The 9,782-nt window shown below is 47.8% G+C and overlaps 1 protein-coding gene and 1 pseudogene across 1 annotated transcript in view; one reads left to right on the forward strand and one right to left on the reverse strand.

The window, feature by feature from the left end:
- Klk15 (kallikrein related peptidase 15) overlaps positions 1–9,782 on the forward strand; it is a 642,438-nt gene that overhangs the window by 610,991 nt on the left and 21,665 nt on the right. The window lies entirely within an intron of this gene.
- On the reverse strand, positions 3,556–7,670 carry LOC110298264 (annotated as a pseudogene).

Genomic DNA, 9,782 nt, shown 5'->3' on the forward strand with positions numbered 1-9,782 from the left:
GGGCAATGGTGAGTTGGTGTTAAAGGAGGATGGAGGCGCAAGCGACTCCCAACCCCCAGTACTCAGGAAGTTCCTGGACCTCATGTCCAAGATTATCCCAAGAAAGTAGCAGTTAGAACAAATTTTTTCACCAGTGCTATCCAAGACACCTCCAAGTTCCCCATAGATACAAATACTAGTTTTGAGAATGTCAAAATACCAGCCTTTCTAGACTTGGAACTCTGGATCACTGATTTTATTGTTCCTATCAGAAGTTTGGGAGCTGGGTATAGTGGTGCAAATCTTCATTACCAGCAAGTTGAAGCTAGAGCCAGGTGGATCTGTGTGATTTTAGGCTCTAGTATTCTGTGATGTAGACCATCCTAGTCTACATAGTGCCTTTCAGGACAGCCAGGGTAATATAAAGAGTTTTTTCAAAACAAACCAATAAAATAAAATATAAAATATAAAATAAATAGAAGTTATGGTGCAGATTACCATGGCCTGATCACTCTTTTATTCAAAAGTATGAAAATTCAGATTATTCCAGGGGATTGCCACCCACCCTGAACAGAAGTGGGCTCACAATGTCCTTTCTCTTCCTCACTTCCTAGATCCTGAGCTACACTTTGAGGTTAGTCCAGCCTGGGCCATGTTAGACCCTTTCTTAAGAAACAGCAACCAGAAAATGTCACTTCCCTCCAGGAGCCTCATTAAGGGTTCAGCTTGGCAGCTGCATATTTTGGTGTGCACCTTTGATCCCAGAACTTAGGAGTCAGGGGCTGGTGGATCTTGGTGAGGTCCAGGTTAGACTGTGCACATAGTGTATTCAGGCCAGTGAAACAACACAGGGAGACTTTGTCTCAAACATTAAAACATCAAGAAGTCAGCATGGGTTCTGGTACAGGGAAGGGGAAATACCCAGCCTTTGACACCTACTTACTGTTGCAGGTTTCAGACCCATCCCCTCTTGTTGAGCATCTAGACTATTTCATCTCTCATGGCAGTTGGCACATTTGACTTGGGCGCATGCTTGTGTGCCCTGTAAGCTCCAAGAAGGTCAGACTAGCCCTAATCCAGGGTAAGTGAGGACCTGGTGATCAACTGGCAACCAAGTTCTCTTCTGAGTCCTAGGCCTCTGTGTCCAAGTTTTTCTGAAATCTGCACTGTTCTTTGCTCTAATTGATGATAGAGTAAGCACACATTCATCCACTTGTGAGTACATTCATGCACCTCATCTTTAATATATGTCTTCAAGCATACATAATCATGCTGGAGTTTGAGATAGGTGTACTGCACCGGAAGAGTCCAGTGCATGTGAATGGAAAGAGTTGAAGGGGTGCTGGAGATGAGCTTCAAACAGCATCCTCAGGAAACAGGCTGTAGATGAGGGGAATATGTAAATGAGGAAGAAGATGAAGGTTTGTATACATTTAGAGAGAGAGGGGAGAAAACATCCAGGTTCCCAGAATTTTTTCCCTCACCAGCTGACCTGTTCTGTTCCTGGGAGGAGGACTGAAATTTTGTCCTACATGGCTGGTCCCTCATGTTCATCTTCCTGGAAACTTTGTTGGTGTTCAGTGTAATGGATGTGTAGATTATCTATGTGAACCGAGCATACACTGGATTCATCTGCCTCTGGATTGACTGCAGGGGTCATAAATGTGTCAATGTGGGACAAATCACTGGTCACTGAATATATACACTGGGGGTTCACTTCATTGGGTAGTAGAGGTGACTGTTGGGGTGGGATACTGGCACTCTTTCATGATTCTCTCTGGGGGTCTAGGTTTGGGCTTACAGTGGGGACATCATTTTAGGTGGGGCACTCTATGAGTGGCAGTAGAGTTATTTTAGAATTTCTAGGTAATGATTTTGTAAATGGGAGTGGAGGTGATGTTTCTTCCTTTATATCTATTTTTTGGGGGGAAGGAGGATGGGGTTGCTGAAGTCAGAACCCAGTGCCTTACACAAACTCTCCACGGGGTCTCTACCACTGAGCCACAACCCCAGAAGAAACTCATTGGAGGACTCTATGCAGGTGCTGTACCTCTGAACCATGCCTTGCCCCTCATTTTGGGATGGATTCTAGACAGCTATATTCCCTTCCTCTGACTTGTTAGTGACAGGTCTATGTAGCCCCGGCTGGCCTCCAGCTCAATGTGTATCTGTGGACAACCATGGTTTTCTGATCCTCCTCCCAAGTGCAGGGATCACAGGCATGTGCTGCAGACTCAGCTCAGCACAGTGCTGAGGATGAAATGCAGGATGCTCACAGCTAGGCAAGCATTCTGCCAACTAAGACACAACACCAGGACCCCTTGACTGCTTTTACCTTGTATTTGGAGACAGATAAGATCTATGTGTCTCTAAACTGCTCATCCAAGATTTGAAAAGTCACTCCTCCCCAGCTGCTGGAGTACCTATGTCGGCCTCCTCTTGCTGTGAGAGGATGGAGAGAGAGAGAGAGAGAGAGAGAGAGAGAGAGAGAGAGAGAGAGAGAGAGAGAAAGAGAGAGAGAGAGAGAGAAGAGAACGAGAGGTTGGAATGACTAAGTCCTGTAGTTTTCTTTCTAAATTTCTTTCCCAGTTTACATTCACATGGGCAAGGGCTTCATATTTCTGGCCCTGGCATTATACCTCTTCCTCCTGTCTACCATGTTCCTCTCCTTTCGATCAGTCTGATGCTGACTGAACAATATAGACTTCATCTTCAGTGTCATTAGCATTGCAATTTGTAAGTGTTGGCAAGGACAAGGGTGACTTGGGATCCTCCACTCAACCACAGAGCTTCCTCCTACCCAGAGTTGTGGCTAGTTCTGGATTTCCAGTTCTGTCTAGCCTTCTGACCTTCTCTGGCCCTTCTCCAGAAGTTCTCTGATACTCTTAGCTGTGGCTATGTCCCTCTAAACAGACAGTGGTTTCTGGTCTGAGCAGCAGCAGCATAGTGGCCCTTTTCCCAAGATGTGTGATTCTCTGCCCAAAGGACATGGTTCTAAGTCCCTCTTCATACTTTGGTCCACCCCTACCAAAGAAATCCCCTCCAGTGGCCCCTGGTGGAGACACTGCAGCCTAGGTTTTGAGGCAATCCCTGCCCTTCTGGGGACAGACTCTTCTCCAGTGAGTCAAGGTTTTATAAACCTAACAGTCCAGCCCAACTTAAGAAACCCAGGTAGGCAGTCTGAATTTGCAGTGTCTAACTGTTCATCATCTCTTCTGTTTCCAATATAGGGTTAGGCCGAGATGGAGTCTTGCATTTTGATCTCTCTAGCCTTTTCTTGTGTGATATGAACATTTCCCTTGTCAGAGGAGACTCAAGTGGCATCCCTGAGTTGGTCTGAGCCTCTTGTCTGCATTTGTTTCAACCCCATCCCTTAGCCAAGAGGACATATACACAAGTCCTTTGCTGATCTACTTTGAAAATCCTGACCTCAGCTGAGGGAACCTAGGTTGTGTACCTCACTCCAGTAGGACAGAGAATATCAGACCTTGAGCTCATTTGTTTCATGGTGGGATTTTTTTTTGAAAACATGGGACAATATAATATTTGGGCATTTTTTGTCATAGTATCTTTTATTCAGGAGGTGAACTTAATAAGTTTGGTGTAGATGCCTGGGAAAGCAAGTGTACCACATGGTTCAGTGTCATTTAATGTAGTACCTTGGAGAACACCATCACAGATCAGTGGGCCTCCTGAGTCACCCTGAAAGAAGGACAGGGACAAAAGTTAGGCAGAGCCTGGCAGTTAGATTCTAGTAGACAACTCTGTAAATGACTCCCAGGGCAGGAATACAGGGACTCTAAGAGACAGCTCTGTTCAATAGGTGAGGGAATACAGCTCTTGGGAGCCCAGATCTTATGAGGACTTTGTGTTGTGGTGAGAGGCTCACAGGACCATCCCCTAAGACAAGTCTAAGAGGAGAAATCATACCAGCTCCACGATCCTCCCCTCCCAGGGCGTATCCCTTCCACAGGGAAGGATGCAAAGAGCCTGCCTAGTCAGTGTGTTGGAGTGGGAACCAAGAACCTCAGTTCTCTCTTTCAGCCCTTCACCTCACTGTAGGGAGGGTCTGTTTCACCTTGCAAGTGTCTTTGCCTCCACCCATCTCTCCTGCCCACAACATGACATCTGTCACCTTCTGATTGTAGTTTTTGACACAGTCCTCAATAGGCAGGAGCTTGATGGACACACACTGCAGATCATCTTGTTTTTGTACTGTGGATCAGGGGGAATTGGGTGGTGAGCAAGGCCCAGTCCAGTTTTCTCTGCCCCTCTTCCACACCCAGCTGTGTTGATTGTACCACCCTCATATTTTGTGGGTGTAATGCTGCCCCAGCCTTATGATAGGCATGTGCTACCGAGCTTGGGCTTCTTAGTGGGCAGGTCGATGGGCTTCACAATATCTGTGATGGCAGCAGGCTTGCTGAGGAGGAGCAGCATCAGGTCATTGCTGAAGTTGTCCTCAGGATGTAGTTTTTCGTGCATCATGAGGCTCATGTTGAAGCCAGGGTGAGGGAAGCTGTTGCTGACCAATCAGTGCTGAGGAGAGGGTTCATCTTGGAATAGGTTGTTTTTGCCCAGCCAACCCTCAAACTGGCTGGTGGGCAGGGAAGTAGATGGAGCAAGTGAGAGGACTCAACAGGGAGATTGGGTAGAGTAAATAGGAAGTGGTGGGGGAGGAGGGAGGGAGGAAGGAAGAGAGAGTCAGGGACAGAAACACACAGAGACAGAAAGATACACATACACACACACACGAAACAGATAGAGAAAAACAAACAGAGAAACAGAAAGGCACATACATACATAAATACACAAACATACATACATGCATGCATACATACATACATACATACATAGGCAGAGATGCAGAAGGGGCAGACACAGGAAGAGAAGACAAGGGAGGAGGGGGCAGGGAGGAGGGGTAAGCCTGAGAGCTGCTCAGGTGCAACTAGGACTGGGCTGAACTTCCCCAGTAGGTAAGGCTTGGCCTGCAGCCCAATGTCTGAGATCTCACCACTCATCCCACAGTATCCATCTCTCTCTGTACTCAGTTACCTCACCCAGCTCCAGTTCTGACTAGCCCTTCTCTGTGTGTCCTTAGAGTGGAGAGAAGGTCCTAAAGGCAGAGCTGCTCTAAGTGGAGTGAGGACTTCTCTCACAGCCTACCCTCAGTGACAGCACGTTCTATCTGGAGGGACCCTTCAGGCCTGGTCCCCACTATGATCAGTAGTGATAAAAGAGAACAGATGAGACCCAGACCCAGACAGGGCAAGGAGAGTTCCGAGGGGACATACACAATGACCACGGAGACAGTAAGATTTGAATACAGACATGAAGTAGACAGAGAATAAGACAGAAAAAACAAAAAAGAAAAAGGACTCTGAACACAAACCTGGATGCACAAGGAAAGAGAGACCCAGGAAGTCTTGGATAGGCTTTCAGTCAGTCCCAACCCCCTGTCCCTCAGTACCCCAGCCTGTCTTGGAGTCATGATCTGTGACTACCACCCTGCTTTCCTGTGTTCACCCTTACTCACTGGACATAGCAGTGGGCAGCTATGAGAACCCAGTTGAGGTCCAACAGGACTCCCCCACATATGTGTTTCTTGTAGTTGTACACAGCACCCTGCCAGGGTTGGGAATTCTTCTCACAGTTAAATCCTCCAACCACCCGAGACTGGACAGGAGGTGCAGCATCTGCAACAGGGACAATCAGGGAAGGCAGAGTTGGCACATGTAGGGAGGTGTACCATTGGGGGACATAGCTAAGCAGGGCTGGGGCCTGTGGACATGGCCAGGGGATCTGGGGTAGGGACCAATATATGGCTGGTACTGGATAGGGAGATAGATGTATGCTGTGGGGACAGAAATAACTCTTGAATCAGGAATTGGGTATAATGTCAGGTCATGTTATAGTTTTGAGTTGAGAGAGAGAGAGAGAGAATTCCAGTTTATTCTTAGTCCAATGAGAATGATATCCTCTGATATGGACTTTAGAGTCTCCAAGGTTTAAGAAGACGTCACGGTCTTGGCTGGGTTTTGGGAATTCTGAAAGGTGAGGTGTCAGAAAACTAGATTTGAATGAATAAATAAATCCAGAAAAGGGAGCTTGGGGTTGATTTGGGGTTTCTTGGATTGGGCATGAAGTGGCAGCTGGGATGAAGAGATTGAAGAATTTCCAGGTAAAAGGAGCAGGGTCAAGGCTAGGGCATGGGCTCATTTTAGTGTCTGTGGTGGCGATGACATCTAAGAGGAGTGGGGCTCCCTAAGAATGGAGTTTGAGACAGGACAAGCTGTTCGAGAAGGAAATTCTGGGGGTCTGTGAGGAAAAGGCTCTGCTTCCTGTGGAGGTGGTCAAACCATCTGGGTATTGGAGAGGCTTAGGGTTCTCTTGGGGGCAGCCTCTGGACAGGAGTGGAAAAGGAATTAAAGGCTCTGGACAGAAGTGGAAACATACTTAGAGCAAGTCAGGCCAATTTGAGGCAGAGAGGAGGACCCAGTTGATGTGAGGTAGTAGGGTTAGGCATTTGGATCTTTGGGGTGTCCTGTACAGTGTGGGAACTAGAGCTATTCAGTGGGGCTCTGGCAAGAGGAGACAGGGGCCTCCTACTCAGGGAGTGAGGCATGAGAGAAAAGAGGAGGCCAAAGAATGGCATTTGGAAACAGAATAAATCTTCGCAAGCCATGCACAGCCACACTTTCTGTAACCTCAGTACACAGCAGGCTGAGGCAGAGGGATTGCCATGGATGAAGACAAGCCTGGGCTACATCATGAGACACTCACTCAGAACTTATTCCCAAGAACTGGGAATGAGATGACTTGGCTGCTACAGGATTGCGATGCAAGCATTAGGACCTGAGCTGAACCCTCCAGAAGACAGGGAAAAAGTCAGGTGTGATGCTGTGTGCCTGTAACCCCAGAGCTGGGTAGGTGGAAGCAGGAGGATTCCCTTGAGTCTTTCTGGATAATCATCTTAGCCTAATAGGAAGACTCCATTCAGTGAGAGCCCTAGGCCCAGATGGGCAGTGATTGATGAAGATACTTCATGTCCACATCTGGTGTCTACAAGCTCACCCCTTCTTCAAAAACAAGACTAAACAAAAAGCCAGTGGGAAGGGACCTGGGCATTTTCTGCCAGTAGAAAGGGTCTGAACCGGTCTTATGTCACAAGCCAATTTGAGAAGTGAAAGTTTTGGTAGAAACTGGCCAACTTGAGATGATGGGAGACTAGTTGTCATCATGTGGGGAACACACCTGAAAGCTGGCAGCTGCTAGACAGCCAATGACAGTAGTGTGGTATAGGCATGTCCCTGATTCAGGGGTTGGGCTTTGAGGCTCTAGGAAAATCAATCAACTGGAGGGACATCTGAGGTCTTAACTTTTGTAAGGGGTTGGCTTCCTTAGAAAGACTGGAGAAGCCCAGAGATGGTCAGGGGACTAAGAAAGAGTAGAAAGTTCTGGAAAGTGGGAAGTGTGCTCGGTGCAAGAACTGTGAGGGACCTGGCAGTGTGCAGGGCCAGAGGAGGAGCAGGTGGTGCTCATGATGTAGCCGGGGAGAGCGGAGAGGGGAGAGGGGAAAGGGATGGCCAGGGCCAAAGGCAGCAGGAGAGTCAGGGCTGTGACCCCTCCCATTTCCTCATCTCACCAATCCCTCCAAGGGACAGGGCTAGGAACAGGATCAGGAAACACATGCTAACATGTGTCCAGGAGCTGCAGACAGTGAACTTGGAGCTGTGGAGTCTCCTTGGGAGACTTTAAAAACCCTCATTCTCTCCCACAGACCCTCCCCTGTCCTGTTGCCACCCAGATGCTGACCCAAGCTCTGTCCTTGCTGACAGAGTTGTACTTCCTGTTTGCACACTCCTGGCTGTGGGATGGGATGGCCTCGTTTCACCCGCTGTACAGTAGGCCCTAGGTCACCCTGGACACCTTCCCAGGGATGAGATTGGGTGGGGCAGGGCCTGCTGTTTCTAGAGCTGTTCGAGTTCCAGGGACTGTAGCCAGATGGCAAGGTCAGGGGTGATGGTTAGGAAGTGTGAAAGGAGGATGGAGGAGCAAGTGACCCCCAACTCACATCTCTAAGTAAGGTCCTGCACCTCAATAATGCAGTTACCCTACAAATCAGTAGTCTGCACAAATTCTTTGCACCAGTGATAGCCAGGAGAGCTGCAAGCTCCCTGCAGATAAAAATTCTTTTTCTGAGAATGCCAAAATGCTTCCTTTTTGGACTTGGAACTCTGGATCACTGATTTTATTGATTCTATGAGAAGTTTCAGAGCTGGGTGTAGTATTGCACACCTTCAATACCAGCACTTTGAAGCCAGAGTCAAATGGATCTGTGGGATTTTAGGCTCTAGTAGTCTGTGATGTAGACCATCCTAGTCTACATAGTGACTCCCCCTCTTGTTGAGCATCTAGACTATTTCAGCTCTCATGGCAGTTAGCATATTTAACCTGTGTGTATTCATGTGTGCCCTGTAAGCTCCATGATGGCCAGACTAGCCCTAATCCAGGGTAAATGAGGAGCTGGCAATCAATTGGTCACTACCTTCTCCTGTGACCCCTCGGCCTCTGTATCCCTGTTCTTCTGAAAACTCCACTGTTCTTTGCTCTAAAGGACAAGAGAGGAAGCATGCACTTGTGAGTTCATTCATGCAGTTGACCATTTATGTATGTCGTCAAGCATACATAATCATGCTGGAGTTTGAGATAGGTGTACTGCATCAAAAGAGGACAGTGCATGAGAATGGAAAGAGTTGAAGTGGTGCTGGAGGTGAGGTGCAAACAGCTTCACAGGAAACAGGTTGTAGATGAGAGGGAGAAATGGAAAGGAGGAAGAGCATGATTATGATTTGCACCGGGAGGTGGTGGAGAATAAATCCAGGTCCCTAGAACTTTCTCCCTCCCCAGCTGAAGTGCTCTGTTCCTGCAAGGAGAAAGCAAGTTGGTCCTATGTGGCTGGTCCCTCATATCCATGTTCCTGGTAATGTTGTTGGTGTTCAGCATGGTAGATAGGTTGATGGCCTATGTACACGGTCTGGCTTCATATAGCTATGGATTGACTGCAGGAGGCATAAGAGTGCCAACATGGGACAATTCACTGGTCAGTGTATACATAGATTGGGGGGGTCTTCTATTGGGTGCTAAAGGTGACTGTGGAGGTGGGACACTGGCATTCTCACTGGAGTATTTCTGCGGAAGTAGGTTAGGGCTCACAATAAGTGCATCATTGATGGTGGGTAACTCTATGAATGGCAGTAGAGTTATTTTAGAATTTCTAGGCAGTGATTTTGGTAATGTGAGTGGAGATGATGTTTTTCTTTTCTTTTCTGGGGGGGGGAGGGGGAGGAGGTTGCTGAAGGCAGAACTCAGAAGCTTACACTCACACTCCACAGGGTCTCTACCACTGAGCTACACCCCCAGAAAAAACTCAATGGAGGACTCTAGGCAGCTGCTTTACCTCTGAACAAAGGCCCAGCCCCTTATTTGGGTATGGATTCTAGACAGCTACATTCCCATCCTCTGCCTTGTTTGTGACAGGTCTATGTAGCCCAGGCTGGCCTCTAGCTCAATGTGTAGCTGTGGACAACCTTGTATTTCTGATCATCCTCCAATGTGCAGGGATCCCAGGTGTGCACTGCCAGACTCAGCTCAGACTCAGTTCAGCACAGTGCTCAGGGTGAAATATAGGCCTGCTCACCTGCTAGGCAAGCATTCTGTGAAGAAGCCACAATCCCAGGACCCCTCAACTGCCTTTACCTTGTATTTTGAGACAGATAACATCTATGTGTCTCTAAATGGTA

This window comes from Mus caroli, chromosome 7, assembly GCF_900094665.2.
Source record: "Mus caroli chromosome 7, CAROLI_EIJ_v1.1, whole genome shotgun sequence".
In the NCBI taxonomy this organism is placed as follows: domain Eukaryota; kingdom Metazoa; phylum Chordata; class Mammalia; order Rodentia; family Muridae; genus Mus; species Mus caroli.